Below are 23,724 nucleotides of genomic sequence, written 5' to 3'. Positions count from 1 at the left end.
GGGAAATATATCCCTGGTGGTGGGGTCTGTTTGGAGGTGGCGGAAATGTCGGTGGATGATTTGGTTTTGCGAAGGTTGGTAGGGTGGAGGGTGCGCACCAGGGGCATTCTGTCATTGTTACGGTTGGAGGGGTGGGGTCTGAGGGCGGAGGTGCGGGATGTGGATGAGATGCATTGGAGGGCATCTTTAACCACGTGGGAAGGGAAATTGTGGTCTCTAAAGAAGGAGGCCATCTGGTGTGTTCTGTGGTGGAACTGGTCCTCCTGGGATCAGATACGGCGGAGGCGGAGGAATTAGGAATATGGGATGACATTTTTGCAAGAGGTCGGGTGGGAAGAAGTATAATCCAGGTAGCTGTGGGAGTTGGTGGTTTTGTAAAAAATGTCAGTGTCAAGTCGGTAGTCATTAATGGAGTTGGAGAGGTCCAGGAAGGGGAGGGAGGTGTCAGAGGTGATGGTAAATTTAAGGTCAGGGTGGAATGTGTTGGTGAAGTTGATGAATTGCTCAACCTCCTCCCACCCGGGCCCGATTGTTGGCTCGAGCATGCGCACTGCTTCATGACTTTTGTTGCTGTTTATCAGTTACAAGTGTGAGGGACAAAGTTAAAAATCACACAACCACCTGATGAAGAAGCAGCAAAGCTCGTACTTCCAAATGAACCCATTAGACTATAACATGGTGTTCTGTTAATTTGAATTTTGTCCATCCTACTCCAACACCAGCACCTCGAAGGTAAAAACAAAGACTGCAGATGCTGGAAACGAGATTCTGGATTAGTGGTGATGGAAGAGCACAGCAGTTCAGGTAGCATCCGAGGAGCAGTAAAATCGACGTTTCAGGCAAAAGCCCTTCATCAGGAATAAAGGCAGAGACCCTGAAGCGTGGAGAGATAAGCTCGAGGATGGTGGGGGTGGGGAGAAAGTAGCATAGAGTACAATAGTTGAGTGGGGGAGGGGATGAAGGTGATGGGTACGTGGGGAGGGTGGAGTGGATAGGTGGAAAAGAAGATAGGCAGGTAGGACAAGTCAAGGGGACACTGCTGAGCTGGAAGTTTGTAACTAGGGTGAGGTGTGGAAAGGGGAAATGAGGAAACTGTTGAAGTCCACATTTCAACCCCAGGGCAACAATATGGACTTCAACAGTTTCCTCATTTCCCCATTCCCCCACCTCACCCTAGTTCCAAAATTCTGGCTCAGCATGTCCCCATGACTTGTCCTACCTGCCTATCTTCTTTTCCTCCTATCCACTCCACCCTCCTCCCTGAACTATCACCTTCATCCCCTCCCCCATTCACCTATTGTACTCTATGCTACTTTCTCCCCACCCTCTTCTAGCTTATGTCTCCACACTTCAGGCTCTCTGCCTTTGGTCCTGACAGAGGGCTTTTGCCCGAAACGTCGATTTTACTGCTCCTCAGATGCTGCCTGAACTACTGTGCTCTTCCAGCACCACTAATCCAGAACCAGCACTTCCAAGTCGAGTGAGGGAAGAATGCATAACATAACAAAAGAACTAGGAACAGGAGAAGGCCGTCCTGCTCTTTGAGCCTGCTCTGCCATTCAATGTGACCATGGCTGATCATTTCGTGGATGCAGAACCATTTACTCACATTCTCACTGTATCCCTTAATTAATCATTTCTTTTTTAAAAAAACCTACCTTAGCTTTATAAACGTTTACTGAACTAGCATCAACTACTTCCCTGGGCAATGAATTCCGTAGAGGTCAAGAAGTTCCTTCTCAATTCAGTCTTAAATTTGCTGCCTCTAATCTTGAGATGATCCCTCTTGTGCCAGCTTCACCTGCCAGTGGAAACATCCTCTCTACTTCTATTTTATCCATTCCATTCATTATTTTATATTTTTCCATTCTTCTGAATTCCAATGAATATATTACCAATCTACTGTTAAACCAAACCCCTCAATTCCGGAAACAACCTAATTAACCTCCTCCTTATCGATGGGGCGGGGCAAATATAATGCGATTCAGCAAGAATTACGATGCATAAAATGGGGTCGCAAAATGCAGGGGATACAGACTATTGAAATGTGGAGCTGGTTTAATGAACAGATATTACATGTCCTTGACAGGTATGTCCCTGTCAGGCAGGAAGGAAGTGATAAGGGAAGGGAACCATGGTTTACTGCGGAAATTGCATCTCTTGTTCAGAAGAAGAAGGAGGCTTATGTGTTGATGAGGCAAGATGGAACAGATGAGGCAATGGAGAGTTACATATCAGATAGGAAGGATTTAAAGAGAGAGTTAAGAGCAAAGAGAGGACATGAGCAGTCTTTAGTGAATAGAACAAAGGAGAACCCTAAAGCTTTCTATAGGTATGTGAGAAACAAAAGCATAGGGTAGGAATATGGCCAGTCAAAGACAGAAGTGGAAAGTTCAGTGTGGACCCTGTGGAGAACGGAGAGGTGCTAAATGAACATTTCTCATCAGTTTTCACTCAGGAAAAGGAGAATATTGTAGAGGAGAAGAATGAGGTACAACATATTAGACTAGAAAGGATCGAGGTTAGTTACGATCAGGTGTTATCAATTCCAGAAAGTAGACAAGTCCCCTGGGCTGGATGGGATTTATCTGAGGATTCTCTGGGAAGCTAGGGAGGAGATAACAGAGACTTTGGCTTTGATATTTGAGTCGTCATTCTCTACAGGTTTGGTACTAGAGGACTGAAGGATTGCAAATGTTGTGCCCTTGATCAAGAAGGGCAATGGAGATGACCCAGGTAATTATAGACCAGTGAGCCTTACTTCTGTTGTAGGAAAGGTTTTGGAAAGGATTATAAGAGATAAGATTTATAATCAACGAGAAAACAACAATTTGATTTCAGATAGTCAACATGGTTTCGTCAAGGGCCGGTTATGTCTCACAAACCTCTGAGTTTTTTGAGAAGGTGCCCAAGCATGTAGATGAGGGTAGGACAGTTGACATGATATACATGGACTTCAGAAAAGCCTTTGATAAGGTTCCACATAGTAGGCTGTTGGAGAAAATGCAAAGACATGAAACGAAGAGTGATATAGGAGTTTGGATTTGAAACTGGCTTTCTGAAAGAAGGCAGCGAGTGGTGGCTGATGGAAAATATTCAGCCTGGACTCAGGTTAGTAGTGGTGTGCCACAAGGATCTGTTTTGGCACCACTGCTGTTTGTCATTTTTATAAATGACGTATATGCAGGCATAGGTGGCTGGATCAGTAAACTTGCAAACGAAACTAAATTCCGTGGAATGGACAGTGTGGAAGAATGTTACAGATTGCAGGTGGACTTGGATAAACTGCAGAATTATCAGAAAGGTGGCAAATGGAGTAAAATGCAGCTAAATGTGAGGTGATGCCGTTGAGGAGAATAACAGGAAGGCAGAGTACTGGGTTAATGGAAAGATTCTTGGTAGTGTGGGTGTGCAGAGGGATGGCGTAGTCCATGTACATGGATGCCTGAAAATTGCCACCCAGGTGGATAGTACTGTTAAGGCAGTATACGGTATGTTAGGTTTCATTCATAGAGGGATTGTGTTCTGGAGCTGCAATATCATGCTGCAACTGAACAAAATGCTGGTGCGGCCATACTTGGAATATTGTGTGCAGTTCTGGTGCCCATAATACGGGAAGGATGTGGAAGCACTTGAAAAAGTGCAGAGGAGATTTACCAGGATGTTGCCTGGTCTGGATGGAAGGTCTTATGAGGAAAGGTTGACAGACTTGAACCTGTTCTCATTGGCAAGAAGCGACTATGAGGGGATTTGATAGAGACATACAAGGTAATCAGAGGATTAGATAGGGTAGACAGTGAAAGTCTTTTTCCTCGGATGATGACGCTAGCATGTATGGGGGGTACAACTACAAATTGAGGGGTGATAGATTTAAACAGATGTCAGAGGCAGGGTCTTTACTCAGAGAGTGGTTAGGGTATGGAATGCACTACCTGCTAATGTAGTTAACTCAGCCACATTCGGGAAATTTAAACAATCCTTTACTTAAGCACATGGGTGATTTTGGGATAGTGTAGGGGGATGAGCTGAGAATAATTCACAGGTCGGCGCAACATCAAGGACCGAAGGGCCTGTTCTGCACTGTATTGTTCTATGACTATAGTGCTACAAGAGATTTCTGCTGTCTTAAACAGAGTGATGGATCTTGTATTGTGGGCTTTCAAAATGTCAGCGATCTCTGCCAACAATGTACAAGGTAGAGTCAGGGCAATAATATGATGCTGCAACAGGAGGGGAATAGGTAATTCCATACAAAGCCCTACACCTTCTCACCTATTTTCACCTCCAAAACTGAGGAAATTTTACAAAAGCACCTCCATATCCCACCACAACACTTTGCCCCACAAACGTGGTATCTGGCTGTGCACAAGGAGGAGTGCAACAGTCTGTATTGGGACCAATGGGGCCCTGAAACACTTGGTAAAGACTGAAATCTTCTGAGCATTGAGAGCCCCACCACATTGTATGTATTTTCTATATTTTTTCCTCGGTTCCTAACTTCCCTTGTTTTTCCGAATGAACCTGTTCAAAGTAGTTATTACACACACCTGCACTAGCTGTGAATTGAACTCAAGCCTCTCGATCCAAGATTCGTGATATTTTCACTACATCACAAGACATCGACTTTAACTTCCCTTGTCCCTTATTGTTTCTTGTGCTGAGCCTGCTGAGTCACGCCTGAATCAACTCTGCAATTGGGAGGAAGGGGCGGAACTGATGACCGAGCAGCGGCCGGTCCTCTAACCAGAAGTGAGTGAGGATCGGGGCCAAAGCATTCTCGGGGAGTAAACGCTTGAAGATTGGTCAGAAAGCAAACTGTTTTGCAGGATTGATAATTCTCATTAACATAGTGGAGCATTAAACCTCTCTCAAAAATCTATGTGAAACTTTAACAAACAGTTGAGATGCAAATCTGATAACGTACATATTTCCAAACGATTTGCATAACTCGAGGAATGGGTTATTGAAAACTCCCAGAACAATTGGTAATTTACATACCTGGCCGGTATGGTTAAATTGAAGCAACCTCTCTACACACTAAATTTACACGCTAAATAGCGCCATGACTATAACTCGACAGAGCAATTGTTAATGAATAATATTTCCCCCATGATTCTGTGCAGGTATGAATATTCTCTGCAAACTCATTGATAACTTCAGACGCACGCGTAGTTTGCTTTCTATGTGGACCATGCGCAGTGTCACATTGACCAGGACAGAGAGACATGGAGCTCCTTTCTCCGGCAGCGGCTGCGATCGGCTTCAAAGAGCGGCGCTTAGAGCCGCTGTGTGGGATCCTCGCTGGGAGAAAGGAGCGGTGAGAATTCACAAGTCCCAAGTAAAAGTTTAAAAACCCGAAAAAGACCCTTCAGGCCCGGGTCAGGATGTGGCGGTCTCTGATCAGGGAAACGGCCCAGGATCACGGCCGCCATTTGTTTGAGGGAAGAGGGAGCACGGGCCTGAGGGCCGCCATCTTGAGAAGGTCAAGTTGCAGGAGGGCGGGGCTCTCTGGGCCAGTAGAACAATCAGAGGAAAGGGAAGGCCCATTGTTATTGATGAATTCCACGAAGAGAATGTCAGGACTGCAGATGCTGGAGATCAGAGCTGAAAATATGTTGCTGGAAAAGCGCAGCAGGTCAGGCAGCATCTAAGGAATCCTGAAGAAGGGCTTATGCCCGAAACGTCGATTCTCCTGTTTATTGGATGCTGCCTGACCTGCTGCGCTTTTCGAACAATTAATTCCACGAACACAGCTTCACTGGGCGATCCCACAGGAATATCCTCTCTCAGTCCTGCTGGGATGTTTCACCCAATCAGAACCAGCAGCTCTCCTCCCCTCTCAGTTCCCCTTCTGTCCTTCATTCAGCATCTGTCCCCTGGAACATTGAGCTGCCTGTCCTGTCCCTCCCTCAGCTGTTGTTCTGTAATACCTGTGATATCCCAGACCCAGGCACTCTATGGATATTTCTTAACATCAGCAATTATTTAATACTCACTTATGGGTTTTTAATCTAATCTTTTTTGAAACATTTAATTCACATCCAAACATTTGCAATGGTGGGATTTGAATCTGTGTCCAGAGAACATTTGCTGAGTTTCTGGATTAATTATCTCACAATAATGGCATTAGGCCATCACTTCGCCTGCTTACAGGTTGCGCATTCCACTGCAACATGAATCAAAACCCTTTCTTCCTGCACAATTGTTTGATCCTGCACTCTGGTGATATGACTCAGTATCTCTCCATGTGGTATCCCTCACTGTGTGAGTCTAATTGCTGCTTCTGTCAGCGCCTCTCACTCTTGAGGCTACTCCAGATCCTGAGCCAACAGAATTCTCCACTCCAGAGAGATGAGGCAGCACAGGCCAGGATTGGAGACTGGGATTTTCCAGATCTTTGCGGGGCTCAATGCCATTCTACATGTGTAACCCTCACAGCATCAGTCAAATTTCCCATTCTGCCTATTTCTGTGTCTTCAACAGGTACTCGGAATTCATGACTCAATAGACTTGCCAATTGCTGGTTGGGACGATGGTTGGTTAGCCAGAGAGACAAAGGGCAGGGAGGTCGGGAGTCTTCAATAAATCCTGCCGCCAGGTAAGATCATTCCAGTGCACAGAGCAGAGAGCAATTAGAGGGCTCCAAACATTAACTAACAAGACATGACATAAATATAGTACTGGAGGGTGAGTACAGTCCAGACCCACACCAGGCTCAGTCACCACCTTTACTTTAAGTTTGGTTTTGTACTGAGACAGCATCAAGAGTTCCCAGTTTTCAATCCAGGCATGTGCTGTCTTGGTGAGCATCAGGACAACAGAGGGGAAAGCAGGCCTCCCAAGGGATGGTGGTAATGCTTCCTGGGATCTTCCTGTTCCCTATTCCCTCTCCAACACTGTTTCTATGGTTTGTCTTGTGGACCAGTGTCTTCAATCATTCTAACTCCTGTAACAGTTCCTATATCTGTCTTCTCCTCCCCTCTCACCAATTATTTCACACCTCCAGTCCAGATGACCATCCATATCGCTGTAACTTGCTTCAGTCTCTCCAACATGCCTTGTCTTGATAGTCTCCTTCTCCAACAACTGGAGACACAGGGTCTGTTTCTGTGCTGCATGACTCTTCGGCTGAGGTTTCCTAAATGGAATGAGTTGCATTTGCCTATGTTTGGCTCATATCCCTTCAAATCTTCTCCTCTCCATGTACCTGCCCGAGTGTCTTTTCCATGTTGTAATTGTACTTGTTTTTACCATTTCCTCTGGCAGTCCATTCCGTCTATGCACCATCCTCTGTGGAAAATGTTGCCCCTCAGCTCCCACTTTAAATACTTGCTCTGTCACCTCACGTTTATGCCTCTAGCTTTGGACTCACCTACCCTTGGCAATTCACCTTACTTAGGCCCTACATGGTTTAATCAACCTTTATAAAGTCACCCCGTGGCCTCCTGTGCCCAGGAGAAATATTGACGACAAAGTAACAAATATCTTCAACTCATGTACGCATTGCTCTGACCAATGAAGACAAGTTTGCCAAATGCTGCTTTCCCCACCACTCTGTCCACCTGTGATGCCACTTCCAACGAACCATCTTACTGCACCCCTTGGTCTCTCCCTGTTTGACAACACAGTCCAGGGCCCGACCATTAACTGTATTAGTCCTCCCTGGTTTGACTTAATTAAATCCAGCACCTGAATTAAATTCCATCTTTCATTCCTTGGCCCACTGGCCCAGTTGATTAACATCCCCTTCGATAAATATATTCCCTGCCCACTCTTCCACTAATCTTGGTATCCGCAAACATACTAACAGAGACTGCTATATTTTCACTCAGATTGTTTATGTAAATGGTGCACCAATCCTGAAAGCAGACTGGTCAGAGGCCCCAGACTGAACAACAACCCTCTCCCACCTCCCTCTGTCTCCCACTGTCATCCCATTGTGTATCCAGTTGGTGAGCTCTCCCTGATCCCTTGTGATCTACCCTTACTTACCAATGTATCATGCAACACCTTGACGTCTGTTGCTCTGCCTTCGTCTTCTTGGTCACATCTTAAACAAACTCCATTCAAGTTTGTGGGACATTTTTTCCCACGCGCAAGTAAGTACTACCTCTCAGACTGACCTTCAACAACTGACCCACCCTGATGTCTGGCTCACCAGTCTGTACACCCCTGGCTTTCTCTTGCATCCTTCATTAATTAATGACACAATATTATAATCACAGTCAGACAGTCATACCGCACTGTTGGTTAGCGCTAACCATACTCTAAAACTGATCTCGTCCCACCTGCCTGTTTCTGGATCATATTCCTTCAAACCTTTCCTATTCCTGGAGTAATCCAAACGTCTTTTAAACATTGTAATTGTCCCCATGTTCACCCCTTCCTTGGGAAGTTCATTCCACACATAACCCACCCTCTGTGTAACAATGTGCCCCCATTTTTTAAAAATGTCTCTCCTCTAAACTTAAAAATGTTGTGCGTTGTCTTGAAACTCCCCTGTCCATGGGGAAATATAACTCCATCTATCCCCTTCACGATTTTATATACTTCTATAAGGTCATCTGTCAACATTCAGGTTACAATGAAAAAATACCAATCTGTCCAGCCTTTCTTTATAACTGAAACCTTCCATACCCATCCACATCCCAGTAAATCTCCTCTGAAACCTCTCCAGCTTAATAATATCCTTCTGATATCCTGGGCGAACAGAACTGGGTACAGTATTCCAGAAGAGGTCTCAGCAATGGCCTGTATAATCTCAATGTCACTTCCCAACTCCTATATCCAAAGGACTGAGCAATGAAAGGAAGTGAAGCAAGCACCTTTTTTTGACCATCCTGTCTCTCCATGTTGCAAGCTTGAAAGAATTATGGACCTGAACCCCGAGTTCTACAACACACTACCGAAGGTCCTATCATTAATTGTATAAGTCCTGCCCGTGTTTGTTGTACCAAATGCCTTACCTCACATTTATTCAGATTGAACTCCATCTCCAGTTTTTCAGCCATTCACACATTTCATCAGGATCCCTTTGTAATCTTATAAAACCTTCTTCACTGTCCACAATGCCATTCTCCAGTCTACCTACCTATCACACATAGCTCTCTATGGTACAAATATCTCTACAATTTCTTCACCAGCTTCCCACAATGTCCTAATATACATTTGATTAGCTCCTGGGGATTTATCTACCTTTGTTTATTAAAACCTCCAGCACCTCCTTTCCTATAATGTGGACTCATTTCAGGACATTGAGTCACAGAGATGTACAGCACGGAAGCAGAACTTTCAGACCAACTCCCGCATGACTTATCTAGTCACATTTGCAAGAATTTTGCCAATATCCCTCTAAACCCTTCCTGTTCATATACCCATCCACATGACTTTTAAATGTATTTCTATCAGCCTCCACTATTTCCTCTGGCAGCTTATTCCATAGACTCTGCCGGAACCAATTGTTCTTTACGTCCCTTTGAAAATTTCCCCTTGCACTTTAAAGCTATGGCCTATTGGTTTGACCTGGGGAAAAGACCTTGTCTATTCCCCCTATCGATGACCATCATGATTTTAAACACCTTTATCAGGTAACTCCTCAGCCTCCCATGTTCAAGTGAATTCAGCACCAGCTTATTCAGCTTTTCCCTGCAGCGCAAACCCTTGGTCATCTGAACCCTTTCATGTTCCACAACATCCACAGCATTGAGACCAGAACTGCACACAGTATTCCAATAGTAGTCAGTCCAAACACTGTTTAACCCCTGAGTGCCCCAGTCTTTATCCACAGTAAGTTCCAAAGTGAAATATTTGTTTTGGATCTTGTAGTTTCACACATCGTTGCCTTCATTGATCATTCAGGAGACCGGGTTTGTCCCGAGCTCTTCTTTTGCTCTTAATACACTTGTTGAGTCTCTTTGGATTCTCCTTATCCTTCTCTGCCAAAGATATCTCGTGTTCCGTTTTTGCATTCCTGATTTCCATTCTAAATTCTACAGCCCTGATGCTCCTGAAGGGATTCACTTGAGTCAGCCAGTTATATCTGACATGTGCCTCCTTTCTTCTTGACCGGAGCCTCGAAACTCAGACAGTGTTTCCTTACTCAGTCAGCATTGAGCTGCACACTAACAGGAACACGCTGGTGCTGATCGCTCCTTTTATCTCAATTTTAAAATATTCCTACTTGCCAGACTTCCCTTTACCTGCAAATATCCTCCCCAAATCTACTTTAAAAATTCATGTCTATCTTGCTCCATTGTATAACTTGAATTTGTGGACCAGGCCTGTCCTTTTCCATCGCTATTTTCAAACTAATACAATTCTGGTGACTTTCCAAAGTGCGTCCCCGCTAACACCTCAGTCCCGTTCCCGACCTTGTTTCCCAAGGGGAGGTCAGGTTTAGCCCCATTCTCCAGTTGGGCCATTTACATAATGACTGGGAGTTTCTGGAACACTTAACAAATTCCTTCCAACCAACTGCTTAACACAATAGCAATCCCAGTCCAGGTTTGGAAAGGTTAAAATCCCCTACCATTACGAGGCTATCATTCTAACAGATATCAGATATCTCCTGACATATTTGCTCCTACATCTCCCATTGCCTATCGCTGTAGGACAATCGTAGCAAACTGATGACCAATTTTTATTTCTCAGTTCCTCTAATATCATTCCACTAATATCCTATCATTGAGACTAGGACCCGTGGACACAGCCTTAAAATTCGAGGGGTTCAATTCAGAAGAGAAATGCAGAGACATTTCTTCAGCCAGAGAGTGGTGGGCCTGTGGAATTCATTGCCGCAGAGTGCAGTGGAGGCCGGGACGCTAAATGTCTTCAAGGCAGAGATTGATAGATTCTTGTTGTCTCGAGGAATTAAGGGCTACGGGGAGAATGCAGGTACGTGAAGTTGAAATGCCCATCAGCCATGATTGAATGGCGGAGTGGACTTGATGGGCCGAATGGCCTTATTTCCACTCCTATGTCTTATGGTCTTAACTGGGCGATCCCGAATGAATATTCTCTCTGGGTACTGCAGTGATGTTTTCCCCCAATCAAAACCACCAGCTCTCCTCCCGTTCTGCCTCCTGTTCTATCCTTCGTGTTGCCTCTGTCCCATGGAACATTGAGCCGCCAGTCCTGTCCCTCCCTTATCTGTGTTTCTGTAATATCTATGGTATCCCAGTCCCATGTTCCCTTCCATGCTCTGGGTTCATCTGCCTTATCTGTGCGGCCCCTTGCATTGAAATAAATGCAGTTTAATTTATCAATTTTCCCTCATTGTCTGCTATGTTTGTGCCTGCCTTGTCTATTTAAATTGCTCTCTTGAACATCTATACCAGCCTCAATCTTCTTTCTGGCTGTACGACTGTTTGCGGTTCCACTTCCCTGCCAGACGAGTTTAAATCCTCTCGAGCAGCTCCAGCAACTCTCCCCACCAGGATATGTGTCCCCCTCCTGTTCCCAGTTCAGGTATCTTCCCCACTCTGTCTACCTGTGCTGACACCTTCATACATCCAAGGGACTTGTTCACCAAGGTCCCTGTGTTCCTTAGTACTTCAGGCAGACCTACCTATTCCCACAGTGCATTACCTCACAGTAAACTCCATCTGCTATTACTCTGCTCAGTTTATCATCTGATCAATATCAGACTACAGCCTGAGACCATGCTCCTCACTGTGGACAACACCCTCACCTTTCATGTCATCTGCAAACCTACCAATGATACCTTCTGCTTTCACATCCGAGATATTAATGTACATAATAACCAGCAATGGTTCCTGTACAGAACCCAGTGGTACACCCGCTGGGCAAAGATTTCCAGTCGTGAAAAACCTTCTCCACCAATTATGAATCCAATTTTCCAACTTGCCTTGGATTCCATGGGCTCTTTCCTTTTGGACCGGCCTTCCATGTGAGACCTTGTCAAAGACATTAATAAACACCATGTTACCACATCATCTGCACTGCCCTCATCAATATCAGAGGCCAGTCCTCGACCAAGTCCATACAGACAATCCCTAATGCATTCCTGTCCTTTTGAATGCTGATTCATCGCGTCCGTCACAATTGTTTCCAATAATTTCCCACCCCCTTCTGTCAGACTATCTGCTCTGTAATTACCTGGCCTATCACTGCTGCTCTTGAACAAAGGAACCACATTTGCGATCCTCCAGTCATTCAGCACTTCACCTGTGGCCAGCAAAGTATTAAATATATCCGCCAGGGCCCCAGCAATCTCCTCCCTTACTTCCCATAACTGCCTGGGATATATTTTATTGTTACTGGGGATTTCTCCACCTTTTTGCCTGTGAATACATTTAACGCCTCCTTCTCATTGATCATAAGATGTTCCAGAATCTCACCATCCCAACTGAAATCCCCGGCTACAATGTCTTTCTCCTGTGTGAATACACATGGGAAGTATCCATTGAAGTTCTCACCTACTTCCTCTGGTTCCATGCACAGATTGTCCCTTTGGTTTCTAACAGGGCCCACTGCTTAGTTGGGGATCCTTTTATGCTAACTGTATTTATTAAATATCTAGTGGCTTATTCTTTACATTATCTGCTAAGGATATTTTGTGACCATTGTTTGCCCGTTTATTTTTCAGGAACCCCCACCCCCACCCCCCGCGCTTTCTATCTAACACCTTTGTTACCCATGATTGTTAGTGTTGTCCATTTTGCCTGAGTTTCCACAAGGTTGTGAACCATTGAATATTTATGTTCCACAATTTGTTTACCCTGTAACCATATCTCTCTGGTATCTAAATCTCTTTCAGCTGTGTCACAAATCCAGCTAACTTATTGAAGATACTTTGTCTAAGCGGAAAAAAAGTTTCTGTACTCTTTTCCACAATTTCCTATCACAAACCAATTCATTAATGTAGAGTTTTAGTTAAACTCTGGCCCATTCTGTTCCTTTCTGCTTGTCTTCAGCCACATCCCCATGGTGTTCCGATGCATCACCTTTTTCTATTTGGATTTGGAAAACACTTTGCTGTGGGTATGTCGTGCAGACCATGTGAGGATGGGCAGATGTCATTCTCGAAAGGACAAGTGTTTGGGTTTTTTGTACATCAGCAATAGTTTCATACATATTTATGGATGGTTAATTATAATATTTGAATTTATTGATTTCAAATTCCACCACTTCAGATGGTGGGATTCAAACCTGTCTCCCCTGAACATTAGCTGAGGTTTTGGATACATGCTCTAGCAATAATACCACGAGGCCATCACTTCACCTGCTCGCACGTTGCTTATGCCTGAGCACTGATACCAGTGCATCATGAAGCTAAACATCTTAGAACATAGAACATAGAACATAGAACATTACAGCGCAGTACAGGCCCTTCGGCCCTCGATGTTGCGCCGATCAAAGCCCACCTAACCTACACTAACCCACTATCCTCCATATACCTATCCAATGCCCGCTTAAATACCCGTAAAGAGGGAGAGTCCACTACTGCTACTGGCAGGGCATTCCATGAACTTACGACTCGCTGAGTGAAGAACCTACCCCTAATATCAGTCCTATATCTACCCCCCCTTAATTTAAAGCTATGCCCCCTTGTAATAGCTGACTCCATACGTGGAAAAAGGTTCGCATGTTCAACCCTATCTAACCCCCTAATCATCTTGTACACCTCTATCAAGTCACTCCTAAACCTTCTTTTCTCCAATGAAAACAACCCCAAGTGCCTCAGCCTTTCCTCATAGGATCTTCCTACCATACCAGGCAACATCCTGGTAAACTTCCTCTGCACCCGTTCCAGTGCCTCCACATCCTTCCTATAGTATGGCGACCAAAACTGCACACAATATTCCAGATGCGTCCGCACCAGAGTCTTATACAACTGCAGCATGACCTCAGGACTCCAGAACTCAATTCCTCTACCAATAAAAGCCAGTACGCCATATGCTTTCTTCACTGCACTATTTACCTGGGTGGCAACTTTCAGAGATCTGTGTACATGGACACCAAGATCCCTCTGCTCTTCCACACTACCAAGTATCCGACCATTAGCCCAGTACCCCATCTTTTTATTACTCTTACCAAAGTGAATCACCTCACACTTAGCTACATTGAACTCCATTTGCCACCTTTCTGCCCAGCTCTGCAGCTTCTCTATATCCCGCTGTAACCTGCCACATCCTTCCTCACTGTCTACAACTCCTCCGACTTTCGTATCATCCGCAAACTTGCTCACCCAACCTTCTAACCCTTCCTCCAGGTCATTTATAAAAATGACAAACAGCAATGGTCCCAAAACAGATCCTTGCGGAACACCGCTAGTGACGGCACTCCAAGATGAACCTTTGCTATCAACTACTACCCTCTGTCTTCTTCCAGCCAGCCAATTCCTAATCCAAACCTCCAACTCGCCCTCAATGCCATATCTCTGTATTTTCTGCAGTAGCCTACCATGGGGGACCTTATCAAACGCCTTACTAAAATCCATATATACCACATCTACCGCTTTCCCCTCATCTACCTCCTTAGTCACCTTCTCAAAGAATTCAATAAGGTTTGTGAGGCACGACCTGCCCTTCACAAAACCATGCTGACTATCCTTGATCACATTATTCTTATCCAGATGTGCATAAATCCTATCCCTTACAATTCTCTCTCAGACTTTGCCCACAACAGAAGTGAGACTCACTGGCCTATAGTTACTAGGATTATCCCTACTCCCCTTCTTGAACAAGGGAACCACGTTTGCTAGCCTCCAGTCCTCTGGCACTACTCCTGTAGACAAAGAGGACACAAAAATCAAGGCCAATGGCTCTGCAATCTCCTCCCTTGCTTCCCAGAGAATCCTAGGATAAATGCCATCAGGCCCAGGGGACTTATCTATTTTCACCCTTGCCAGAATTTCCAACACCTCTTCTCTACATATCTCAAAGCCATCCATTCTACTTATTCGTGCCTCAGTATTCATATCGACAACAATGTCCTGTTCCTGAGTGAATACTGACGAAAAGTATTCATTCAGTGCCTCCCCAATCTCTTCAGCCTCCACACGCAACTTCCCATTACTATCCTTGATTGGACCTATTCCTACCCTAGTCATTCTTTTATTCCTAACATACCTATAGAAAGCCTTAGGGTTTTCCCTAATCCTACCAACTAAGGACCTTTCATGTCCCCTCCTTGCTGCTCTTAGCTCTCTCTTCAGGTCCTTCCGGGCTACCTTATAACTCTCAATCACCCCTATTGAACCTTCACGCCTCATCTTTACAAAGGCCGCCCTCTTCCATTTAACAAGGGATTCCAATTCCTTATTAAACCACGGCTCCCTCACACGACCCTTTCCTCCCTGCCTGATAGGTACGTACTTATCAAGGACACTCAATAGTTGCTCCTTGAACAAGTTCCACATATCAATTACGCTCTTGCCTTGGAATCTACTTTTCCAATCCACACATCCTAAGTCATGCCTCACCGCATCATAATTTCCCTGCCCCCAGCTATAACTCTTGCCCTGAAGTACACACTTATCCCTCTCCATCACTAGAGTAAAAATCACCGAATTGTGGTCACTGTCCCCAAAGTGCTCACCTACCTCTAGTTCTAATACCTGGCCTGGTTCATTACCCAGAACCAAATCCAGTATGGCCTCACCTCTTGTTGGCTTATCTACATATTGTGTCAGGAAACTCTCCTGCACACATTGCACAAACACTGACCCATCTAACGAACTTGAGCTATAGCTTTCACAATCAATATCAGGAAAGTTAAAGTCTCCCATAACAATCACCCTATTACTGTCACTCTTCTCCTGAATCATCTTCACAATCCTTTCTTCAACGATTCTAGGACTATTAGGAGGCCTGTAAAAGACTCCTAACAGGGTGACCTCACCTCTCCTATTCCTAACCTCAACCCAAACTACCTCAGATGGCAAATCTTCATCCATCTTCCTTTCCACCGCTGTAATACTATCTTTGACAAGCAAAGCCACACCCCCCCCCCCTCTTTTACCCCCACCTCTGACCCAACTAAAACATTTAAACCCTGGAACCTGCAACAGCCAATCCTGTCCCTGATCTAGCCATGTCTCCATAATAGCCACAACATCGAAGTCCCAGGTACCAACCCACGCTGTAAGTTCACCTACCTGATTTCGTATACTTCTGGCATTAAAGTATACACACTTTAAGCCACTCTTCTGTTTACAGGCACCCTCCTTTAAGATTGATGCCATATTCCTAACCTCCCTACACTCCAGGTCCTGCACCCTAAAGCTACAGTCTGGGTTCCCATGCCCCTGCAGAGTTAGTTTAACCTCCCCCCCCCCCCACAAGAGCACTAGCAAACCTCCCCCCAAGGATACTGGTGCCCCTCAGGTTCAGGTGCAGACCATCCTGTTTATAGAGGTCCCACCTTCCCCAGAAAGAACCCCAGTTATCCAAGTACCGAAATCCCTCCCTCCTGCACCATCCCTGTAACCACGTATTTAACTGTTCTCTCTCCCTATACGTCGACTCTCTATCACGTGGCACAGGTAATAAACCAGAGACAACAACTCTGTTTGTTCTAACTCTGAGCTTCCAACCTAGCTCCCTAAAAGCCTGTCTAACATCCTCAGCACTCCTCCTACCTATGTCATTGGTCCCAATATGGACCACGACTTCAGGCTGCTCCCCCTCCCCCTTAAGGACCCTATATCTTCTTCTGTCACAATTGTTTGATCCTAACACCTTCTTGAACTCTGGTGATATCACTCAGTATCTCTACACTGTGTATCCCTCACTGTGTGGGTCTAATTGCTGCCTCTGTCAGTGTCCCTCACTCTTGCAGCTACTCCAGATCCTGAGCCAACAGAATTCTCCAATCCAGAGAGATGCAACAGCACAGGGACTCTGTGGGACTCAGTGCCATTCTACATGGGTAACCTTCACTACATCAGTGTAATTTTCCATTCTGTCTATTTGTCTGTCTCCTGTAGGTACTCAGGGAGATTCAATAGACTTCCCAGTTGCTGGGCGTTTCATCCATCACCACATTGAAGATGGTTGGTCAGCCAGAGAGACAAAGTGCAGGGAGATCTCGAGCCTTCAATAAATCCTGCAGTGTGGTAAGATCACACACAGTGCACAGAGCAGACAGCAATGTGAGGGATCCACACATCAGCTAACAGGACATGACATAGATACAGTGCTGGAGGGGGAACACAGTACAGACACAACTCTGGCTCAATCACCACATCTACTTTAACTTACGTTGTACTGAGACAACATAGAGAGTTCATAGTTATCAATCCAGGCCTGTGGTCTCTTAGTGAGCATCAGTACAACAAAGGGGAAAGCAGGCCTCCCACGAGAGGGTGGGAATGCTGCCTGAGATCTTTCTGTTCTGTGTACCTTCTCCAACACTGTACCTATGGTATGTCTTGTGGATCAGTGTCTTCAATAATTTTTAACTCCTATAACAGTTCCTATCTCTGTAACCTCCTTCTTTCCATATAGGCCCTCCGCATATTTGAAATGTACCGCATTGCAGACTACCATCCCTATCACTCTACCTTGCTTCAGTGTCTACAACATGCCTTATCTCCGGATTCTCCTCCTCTTTAACTGGGTACAGGGTCATGCTGCATGAAAACAGAACCTTCAGTCCAAGTCATCAATGCTGACTATTTTCCCCACACCTGAACGAGTCGCATTTGCCTGGTGTTTGACCCATATCCCTTCAAACCTTCCCCTCTCCATGTGCCTGCCTAAATTTCTTTTCCATGTTGTAATTCTTCTTGTTTCTCCCATGTGCCCCTGGCAGTTCGTTCCGTCTATGCACCATCCTCTGTGGATGTTGCCCCTCAGCTCCCTCTTTAAATCTTTGTTCTCTCACCTCACGTTTATACCCTCTAGTTTTGGACTCACTTACCCTTGGCTATTCACCATTCTTACACTCCATATGGTTTTATAAACCTTTATAAGGTCACCCCTTATAAGCCTCCTCTGTCCAAGGGAAATATTGAAGACAATGTTACAAATATCTCCAACTCATGTATCAAAGTGCTGGCCAATGACAGCAAGCGTGCCAAATGCCACTTTCCCCACCCTGTCCACCTGTGATGCTCCTTCCAAAGAACAATGTAACTGCACCTCTTGGTCTCTCTCTGTTCGACAACACTACCCAGGGCTGTACCATTATCTGTGTTAGTCCAAAACTCAATACCTGAATTAAACTCCATCTTTCATGCCTTGGTCCACTGGCCCAGTTGGTCGAGATCCCCTTTGATAACCGTATTCACTGCCCACTACACCATTCATTTGATCATCCACAAAATTACTAACAATGACTCCAATATTCTCAACCAAATTGTTTATGTAGATGATGCACATCAGTGGTCCCAGCCCTGATCCTTGTAGCACACCGCTGGTCACAGGCCTCCAGTCTGAACAACAACCCTCTCCCACCAACCCCTGTCTCCTACTGTCAAGCCAATTTTGTGTCCAGTTGACGAGCTCTTCCTGATCACGTGATCTAATCTTACGAACCAGTATATCATGCTAAATGCAAGGTTTATGAAGGTTTGTTGCTCAGATTGAGGTTTAGGATGTAGGTTTGCTCTCTGAGCTGTAGGTTTGATATCCAGATGTTTCGTTACCTGGGCACAGTAACATCATCAGTGGCGACCTCCAAGTGAAGCGAAGCTGTTATCTCCTGCTTTCTATTTATATCTTCCTCCTGGATGGGGTTCCTGGGGTTCACCACGAACCCCAGGAACCCCATCCAGGAGGAAGATATAAATAGAAAGCAGGAGATAACAGCTTCGCTTCACTTGGAGGTCGCCACTGATGATGTTACCTAGCCAGGTAACAAAACATCTAGAGATCAAACCTACAGCTCAGCGAGCAAACCTACACCCTAAATCATGCTAAATCCCGTCAAAGGCCCTGCTGACGTTGGTGTAGACAATGTCTGGTCACCAATTCAACAAAAGCCATCAAATTAGTGAGACTTGACTTTGTATGCAAAAAGCCCTGCTGACTATCTTTCATCAATCCTTGCCTTTACAAACGAATGTAACTCCAGTCTGGCAGAATCACTTTCACAACTAACCCACCACTGACGTTGGGCTAATTGGTTTTCAGTTCCCTGGCTTTCTCTTGCAGCCTTTCTTAAATAATGGATCAAAACCACAGTGTTGTCAGAGCTGTACAGCATGGAAACTGACCCTTCAGTTGACACCAACCATAATCTCAAACTAAACTTGTCCCAGCTGCCTGTTGCTGGCCTATATCCCTCCAACCCTTTCCTATTCATGTACTTAACTAAACGTTGTAATTGGACCGACATCCACCTAAGGAAGTTCATTCCACACCCAAACCACCCGCTGTGTAACAATTTGCACCTTATATCCTTCTTTTTGAACACCTCTCTCCTCTAACCTAAAAAATGTGGCCCCTCCACTTGAGACTCTGTCATCCGAAGGGAAAGGCAGCTATCACTGACTCTATCCAAATCCCAACTTTTTTTCTTAAACTTCTATAGGGTCACCTCTCAACCTCCCGGCTCCAGTGAAAAGAAAACTCTGCATATCCAGCCATTTTTCAGAACTCAAGCCTTCTATACCCAGCAACGTCTTGGTAAATCTCTTCTGAACACCCTTCAGATTAATAATATCCTCCCTATAACTGGGCGACCAGAACTAGATGGGGTATTGCAGAACAGGCCTCACAAATGTCTGTACAATCTCAACATGACGTCCCAAATCCTCCACTCAATGGACTGAGCAATAGTCAGGCATGCCAAGCACTGTCTTATCCATCCTGTGATGCAAGTTTCAAGGATTATGTACCCGAACCCGGGGGTCCCTCTGCTCTAAAACACTAACTGAGGCCCTAACATTAATTGTATAAGCTCTACCCTTGTTTGTTTTACCAAATGCATGAAGTCGCATTTATTCAGATTGAATTCCATCTACAGTTTTTCAGCCTATTCACCCATTTCATCAAGATCTCTTTGGAATCTTGGAAATCCACTATGCCACCCTCCAGCCTTCCAGCTGATCACACATGGCTGTCAATGGTACAAATGCCCTGGCTAGTAGCTCCACAATTTCTTCCCGAGCATCCCACAATGTCCTGTGATACACTTAATCAGGGCCTGGGGCTATCTATTCCTTTGTGTTTTAAAACCACCAGCACCACCTCTTCTATAACATGCACTCTTTTCAAGTAATAGAGGTGTACAGCATGGAAACAGAGCCTTCAGTCCAACTCATCCATGCTGACTAGAAGATGTAAATAAATTCATCCCATTTACCAGCATTTGGCCCATGTACCGCTAAACTCTGACTATCCATATATCCATCCAGATACAATTACAACATTTAAAAGGTATCAGTCTCTGTTACATTCTCTCTCAGCTTATTCCATACACACATCACCATGTGCATGAAAAAGTTGTCCCTTCAGTCCCTTTTTAAAACTTTGCTCTCTAACCCTAAACCTGTGTCCTCTAGTTTTGGGCTGCCCAACCCCTGGGAAAAGACTTTGAATGTTTACCAAATCCATGCCCCTCATGTTTATCTCAACCTCTGTAAGGTCACCCCTCAGTCTCCGACGCTCTAAGGAAAATAGCCCCAGCTTATTCAGCAACAACCCTGGTAAAATCTTGTAAATCTTTTCTGAGCCCTTTCAAGTTTCACAGCATCCTTCCTATAGCAGGGAGACTGGAATGGCAGAGAACTCCAATTGTGGTCTAACGTATTACTCTTGTTCTCTGCGTTCCCCAGTCTTTGTCCACAGTAAGTTCTGGAGGGAAAAAAAATTGTTTAGGGTCTTAGCCATACCTGCTAATGAAAGCCAACACACCATACGCCTTCTTAACACCTCTCAACTTGGGTGGTAACTTCAGGTACACAGGATCACTCTGTTCGTGCACACCGCTAAGGTTCTTGCCTTTAACCATGTAAACTTTTTCTGCAGATTCTTCCAATCTGAAACCATCCCTATCTTTGTAACTTCCTACAGTCCATATAACACTCAAACTGTGAAACCTCCTCAAGTCCCTAAATTCCTAATGCCTGCAAAATCCTCCAATCCCGATATCCCTCCCTAACTCTGTAAATGCCACCATCCTCCAGTGCCTTGCTGGGGAACATTGCAGAGGAAGGAAGATTTGTAGAGACCGGGCCATGTTACGGAGGTAGGAAGGGCTGCAGAACCTGGAGGATGGTACTAATGTAGGAAGGAACGTGGATCCTGCAGGAAGTTAGACAGTGTGGGATTCATAGAGCCTGCAGGTTGGGATCAAGAATGGGTTGTGGACCCTGAAGGATGTTACGATTTGAACCACAGATCGTCTTTGATTGGACCATTCAGCTGATCTTAGAGTCAAAGAGATGTACAGCATGGAAGCAGATCTTTCGGTCTAACCTGTCCATGCCGACCAGATATCCCAACCCAATCCAGTCCCACCTACCAGCATCTGGCCCATATTCTTGCAAACCCTTCCTATTCATATACCCATCCAGATAGCTTTGTATCAGACTCCACCACTTACTCTGGCAGCTCATTCCATACACGTACTACCCTCTGCGTGAAAAGAAATGCCCCTGAAGTCTCTTTTATACCTCTCTCCTCTAACCGCAAACCCGTGTCCTCCAGTTCTGGACTCCCGTTCCCGTGGGTGAAGACTTTGTCTCTTTAGCATCTCCATGCCCCTCATGATTTTATAAAGCTCTATATGGTCACCCCTAATGATTTTATAAACCTCTATAAGGTCACCCCTCAGCCTTCGATGCTCCAGGGAAAACAGCCCCAGCCAAATCAACCTCTCTATAGCACAAACTCTCCAATCTTGGCAACATCCTGGTAAATCTTTTCTGAACCATTTCAAGTTTCACAACATCCTTCTGATAGGAAGGTGACCAGAATTGCACACAGTATTCCAAAAGTGACCTAACCAATGTCCTGTACAGCCACAGCATGACCTCAAAACTCCTGTACTCAATATTCTGACCAATAAAAGAAAGCATACTAAATGCCGCCTTCACTATCCTACCTATCTGCGACTCAGCTTTCAATAGCTATGAACCTGCACTCCAATATCTCTATGTTCAGCAACACTCTGTCAAAACTTACCATTAAGTGTATAAGTGCAGCAAAAAAGATTTGCTTTCGCAAAATGCAGGACCTTGCATTTATCTGAATTAATATCCATCTGCCACTTCTCAGCGCATTGGCCCATCTGATCAACATTCCATTGTAATTGGAAGTAACCTCTTTCGCTGGCCACTACACCGACAATTTTGTTGTCATCTGCAAACTGACTAACTATACCTCTTATGCTCACATCCAGATCATTTATGGAAACAATGCAAAATATTGGACCCAGCACCGATCCTTGTGGCACTCCACTGGTCACAGGCCTCCAGTTTGCAAACCAACCCTCCACCACCACTCTTTGTCTTCTACCTTTAATACAGTTCTTTACCAATTGGCTAGTTCTCCCTGTATTCCGTGAGATCTAACCTTGCTAACCAGCCTCCAATGGGGAACCTTGTTGAACGCCTTACTGAAGTCCATATAGATCACATCCACTGCTCTGCCCTCATCAATCTTCTCTGATACTTCTTCAAAAAACTTAATCAAGTTTGTGAGACAGGATTTCCGACTCAAAAAGAAATATTGACTATCCCTAATCAGTCCTTGCCTTTCCAAATACATGTACATCCTGTCGCTCACGATTCTCTCCAACAAGGTACACACCGATGTCAGGCTCACCAGTCTATAGTTCCATGGCTTTTCCTTACTGCCTTTGTTAAATAGTAGCAACACGATAGCCAACCTCCAGTCTTCTGGCTCTGATGTCCTGTTTCTAGAGATCTTTATCAGAATGGTGAGCACAGCTTAAGATTGCCAGGCTGGAAGATGTGAATTCAGGTGTGAATCTATTTGCCCGTTCTCTCTGTGTGCCTGACACTGACCTGGTGGTGCTCTGGTAAAAAGCACTCTCCGTGCATCTTGTAACAAACAGATCTCCAGGACTGACCAGAGGTCACCGCATCAAAACCTTCATTTAGAATGTTCTTTATTCTCAATGGCAGTTTTATGAGATGCAGGAATTGAGGAGTTGTCATTTTTAAAAGAATGAAACTTTTGTCATTGACCCTGACACATGCAATGGGGATTTGTGGACTCTGTTGTTCTCTGCAGACTGTCACTCAGAAGGTTGTCTCACCGGGGAATCTGAGTGCAGATGGTCTTTGCTTGGTAGAGTGTGTCTTTACCAGTTTATTACAGCTCAGACACAGTGTTTCTGGAGAATGTATAACTATGTAAATACCTCACCGACAGGTTCAGGGGTGAGTGCACTGGGCCCTGAGCACAAGCAGCTGGGAAACCTCATGCCGATTGTATGTAGCAAAAGTGAGAATTACTGATACTGGAGTTCAGAGTCGCGATTAGAGTGGTGTTGGAAAAGCACAGCAGGTCAGGCAGCATCCGAGGAGCGGGAAAATCGACGTTTTGCCTGATGTCGATGTTCCCACTCCTCGGATGCTACCTGACCTGCTGTGCTTTTCCAGCACCACTCTAATCTAGACTCTGTTTATATGTGGGGCTTGGCACAGACTGGGTGAGAGCAGCTCCCTGAGCAAATGACAGGTATGGAGCTAGGGTTCCTCCTGATGTGTTTGACCGAGTGCCATATCGTTATCTCCTTCTCATGAATGAGCATGTCATGTTCTCTAGTCCTGACAGTGTCCAC

The sequence above is a fragment of the Chiloscyllium punctatum genome, chromosome 18, assembly GCF_047496795.1.
Source record: "Chiloscyllium punctatum isolate Juve2018m chromosome 18, sChiPun1.3, whole genome shotgun sequence".
NCBI classification, from domain to species: domain Eukaryota; kingdom Metazoa; phylum Chordata; class Chondrichthyes; order Orectolobiformes; family Hemiscylliidae; genus Chiloscyllium; species Chiloscyllium punctatum.
Note: the sequence above shows the minus strand (reverse complement) of the source record.